This window comes from Gastrolobium bilobum, unplaced genomic scaffold (assembly GCF_033153095.1).
Source record: "Gastrolobium bilobum isolate Gb01-03AN ecotype WA unplaced genomic scaffold, APGP_CSIRO_Gbil_v1 utg364356, whole genome shotgun sequence".
Lineage (NCBI taxonomy): Eukaryota > Viridiplantae > Streptophyta > Magnoliopsida > Fabales > Fabaceae > Gastrolobium > Gastrolobium bilobum.
The window spans coordinates 7,797-12,780 of record NW_026896221.1 but is presented as its reverse complement, the minus strand read 5'-3'; the positions used below and the strand labels follow the sequence as shown (position 1 = coordinate 12,780).

Sequence of the window (4,984 nt, the reverse complement as noted above, 5' to 3'; positions counted from 1 at the left end):
AATTGGAAAATTTGACATGGGTTTAATGGTTTTTGTATTATACTATCTGGGTTCTTCTCCATTTTCCTATAGCATTACTAAATTTGCATTTTTGGTTTTTGTAATTTTCAATCAAAATACTGTCTTTCTTTTCTGAAGATTTGAGATTTTGACATGGGTTCTTATCTATTTGTTCACTACAAATACCAAATTTTTTGAAAGCATATATTTTACTTTGTTGGGGTGGCGTTTTTGCTATTTAGTTTCAGTTTCTAGTTAACCTAGTTGAATTTTATCAACAGAAGATTGTTCATCTTATCTCTTCTTATATTCCCATTTTTGGACAATGTCTGGCTCGATATTAAGATCTAATTTGTTTGTTCTTTTCCCTAAAAGTAACAGGACTAGCAAATGGGGAGGAAAAGGAGTTGATTTTCTTCAGTGAAGAAAGTTTTTAGTTCAGATTCCAGAAAAGATAAGGTTTAAATATTATGTACTACATTATGGGAAAGAAGAAAATATTTTTTACATTATTGATTTTGAAATCTGAGCAATTTCTAATTCTATCCATTAATTTTTGTTGTTTAAAAGAAAAAGCAGAAAAACCACAAGTCAAAGACAAAAGGTAATGGGTGTCACAGGGTGGCATCTGAAGAAGCACCAGTTCTTGTTGCTCCCCCTCTTCCACTGATAGAAGATGTTAAATTAACTGAAGCACATAATGAACAGAACAAACATGCTTTTTGCTCTGCTGTTGCTGCTTCCCAGGCTACTGCAGAGGTTGTTCGTCTCACTGTATGCCTCATTACACTGGAAAGACGAAGGAAGAAATAGCATCTATCAAGATTCAGACAGCATTCCGTGGATATTTGGTTAGAACTTCTTGCCATCATTTATTTTGGGTAATGATATACAAACTTTAAAACCATTACCCATATGAAACCGTTATTTGTGAGGGTAGGGATGAAGGAAATTAGTCTCACTCTCGCATTTTTTAAATGAGGCTGTTTCTTAAATTTGAACCGGTGACCTTTTTGTCACTAACGAGTAGCTTTGTCATTGCTCGAGGCTCACCCGCTTACCCAAACTACTAAATTTCAAAAAAAGAAAGAAATTACCCCTCTTTTTCGGAAAAAAATTTGTTCATCCTACGTTAGTTGAATCTGGCTGTGCACAGATTTGCAGTATGAATTTCCTTTCTTTTCATGGGGAAAGACAGAAGAAGAAAAAAGAGAGAGAGAGAAAGACAGAGAGAGAAAATGAAAGCAATTATATACATTTGCATCCTTTTTTTTCCTGGTTTTTGTTAAATAAAATTAATGTAGTTGTTGTAATTGGGTCTAAGCGATAGTTATAAGAATGCTGCATTGATTTGGAGAAATTTTAAATTTGTTCTATTCATTTCATTGATTTCAAGGACTCTCATTTTGATTTTCTTCCAATGAATTTATTTCATGGTTATCTACAGGAATTTTGGTTCCTTAATGTATTATATATAGTATGTAATGCACACCATAATCATTTCATTATGAACAAAATTTGTATCTATACCAATGTTGCATTTGTTAGGATTTAGGAAAACCAGGAAGCCCATGGTAGGGGAGAAATACCATCGGGCTAAGCAACAAAGCCATCACAATAAGTTGACTCACATTAGATCTCAACCTAAAAAACCCTGAGGTGTTAGGTTTATGGGTGTTCTAGAATGGCCTACATAGCTCAATACATATAAGCCGGTCTGCAAAGACCCGTTGCCTCCCCATAGTGAACATATGGATCTTACCCTCACTCCAGCGTCATCAGTCGTAGCATTGAGGTATTGGGAAAACGGTTATGAGAGTTATGGCTCTTTTCTCTTATCATTAGTGAATATTTCTCACTTATATAAACCCCTCTTCTCCATTGAAGAGGCCTCTTGCATCCATTACTTTCATGAGCTGTTACTCTCAGCCCTACCTAGAATAACCACCAATAGTGACTCTCCTTGTGCTTTGGTCCATTTCACTGCTACTTTGAACACCTACGCAGTAAGATACTACACCCCCATGAGGGCTTGAGGGATACCAAACTAATTCTATCTCTACAAGAGCTCAATGGATACTTTTACTTATATATATAGTCCCCACTTAGTTCATTTCTAACCAATATCACTACTCTCACTGATTCCCAACAGCATTCAGTTCCCTGTAAGCATATATAATTATTCTTGTTCTTGAGCTTTCAGGCAAGAAGGGCATTACGAATTTACAAGCCTTAAAAGGTTTGGTGAGGTTGAAAACATTAATACAAGGCCAATCTGTCAAACGACAAACAACTAGTACCTTACAATGCATGCAAACTCTAGTAAGATTGTAGTCTCAGATTCGTGAGAGGAGAATTAGAATGTCTGAGGATAACCAGGCTCTTCAGAGCAACTGCAGGAGAAACATGAAAAAGAACTTTTGCGAGCTGCGGTAAGCACTCGTGTATATTTTCCTTGTTTACAATGCAGGTTTTGAAAAGAATGTGTGTTATAGGGACTGTGTGATTTTACTTCTTAAAACAAAAACTTGAAATATTATGAGTACTGCTTTTAAAATTTGTATTGAAGTGGCACATACTCTTACCGCAGATTGGAGAAGAATGGGATGATAGCTTGCATTCCAAGGAGCAAATTGAAGTAAAATCGTTGCAGAGGCAAGAAGCTGCTTTGAGAAGATAGAGAGCTTTGGCCTATTCATTCTTACATCAAGTAGCAAGAGACTACCTCATTTATGGTTTTATTTTATTTTTATTTTGGATTTTAATCGAATAGAGATTAATTAATTCTGGATTCAATCAATTTAAGTCTCTTACTAAAAGCCTGTGCAAAAATAAATCCATTTTGATATTTCTACATCAGTTGTGGTTCATTTTCTTAACACCCTCCCCTCCAAAAAAAAGAGAGTATTAGAAGTAAAATTGAGCAAATGTTAATTATGGTGGCTTGGAATTAATATATTAGCAGACAAATTTCTTTATTTACATTTGTAATTAACTAATTATTCACAAAATAGCTAAAGATAGTTAACAATGGTGTATGAAAAATTCTAGAAGACAAATATAGTGAAATTAGCTAAGATAAGGTTTGAAAGAAATTCATAAGTGAAGATAAAAACATGAATTGGGAGAATGACTTTTTTCAAGTCATTTTACAGATATGCCTAGGGAAATAGATATTAGTATGGTATAGTTCCGTAATATTACTCTGGGGATTAAATATTAATGTATTTCTGATGGCACTATACACAATTCAAGATAAATGAAATCCCATTAATTAGACTGATTTACATATGAATGTTACTAGTCAGGGCTGGCCAATGCTTGCTGATCTTATAAAATAGTCATTGGATTCAAGGTTGTTACATAGGCAAGATAGATACTTGGTGACAAGTGACAACTGACAACAGTTAATATGGTATCAGGTCAAACATGAAACTATCACCAACCAGGACTTGTTTAAATTGTATATATATATATGGGGGAAAATTATATTTACAAATTTTTTGTTAACAAATTCTTACAAATTACACTAAGTATGACCGGTTATACTTCAATCAAGAGTGTATGACCGGTCATATTTAATGTAATTTGTAAAAAAAAGTTTGTAAACGGATCTTTCCCCATATATATATATATATGTATATATATATCTCATCAAGGCATTATTGAATTGTTCTTTTTAAATGAAATATGTGAAAGAGATGAAAATGCATTGATGCACTTGTATTATATTGAATATAAGTGATTTATTTTATGTATAACTAATCATCTAACTGCAAACATGGAAGAACTCTTCAAAATCAGTAAATCCAACATTTATGGATCCAAAAATCCCCAATGGGGCTGGAATTGGTTAGAGAGATGGATGGTTGTGCCGCCATGGGAGAGCCGAAGCAGTATGGATCACAATGATCATGCATCTATAAAGAGTGTTGCAAGCCATACCATGTCTGTTGGGGAAATCATCAAATTGCATTCTCTCCATTACCATAATCATGATAACAAAGCTTCCTCTCTTGGCCAAAAAGGAAAAAGACCTTCCACCCACAATTCCCCTTCAACACCAGCTTCAAAGGCCCCATCTTTGTCATCTACTACTGGAAAGGTAGTGCCTGGGGTGGCGGCAATGACTAGAGAAGCATGTTAAGTGTTCAGTCAGAACGTTTTCGCAGACATTAGCATTGCAGGATCTTCAGTGAGAAATGATGAGAGCCTTGCAAGCTCACCTGCCCTTCCAAGGTACATGGCACCTACAAGTTCAGCAAAGGCCAGGTCCAAAATGCAAAGACCATCACTTGAGAAAGGAACTTATGTTTCTGCAAAGAAGAGGCTTTCTTCCCTTCTTCTTCAGCTGGTTCAAAGAGGTATTCTGGTCTCCTAAGGTTGAAATGGTTTCCAATAAGGATATTGCTACTGTCACATATGAATGAAGATTTAATAAAAGGTGGTATAGGCTTTCATAGTAGTTGTTTATCAGTTTCTTATACTGTCTTCAGAATCAATGCCAAACATCCTTTATATGGCTGGAATGGTTTCAAGAGTGACAAATTATTATTATTATTATTATTATTTTAAATTTTAAATTTGATGTAACCTTTTAGGGGAGTATGTTCTTTGTACTTTTATATTTCATTAAGTTGATTGACTCCCAAATGTGAGGTCAAATGTCGTTGTTTTATTTCCTTCATTATAGTGTCCATTTTGTCCATTTTAATTTTACGTATGCAGAGAGCCATCGTAAGTTTCTACCCAAAATAAAATCCATCATTATACATACTCAATGTCCCAAGCAACAAACTAGCGACATGTTGAGAATATATTATAAAAGAATCATAAAAGAAATATTTTTATTATTCATTATTAATCTTTCTTCTTCTTTCGGTATCTACACACACCAAAAAAGGATTGATTTTTCGGTCAAAAAGAGAAAAAAAAAGTCAATAGTAAATTTTTTATTATTAATAATAAGAAAAAAATATTTATC

The 4,984-nt window shown here is 34.1% G+C and overlaps 1 pseudogene; it reads left to right on the top strand.

Annotated features, from left to right (window-relative positions):
- The first annotated feature begins 390 nt into the window (after window positions 1–390).
- Window positions 391–4,430, top strand: LOC133298314 (protein IQ-DOMAIN 3-like; annotated as a pseudogene).
- Window positions 4,431–4,984: the final 554 nt, after the last annotated feature.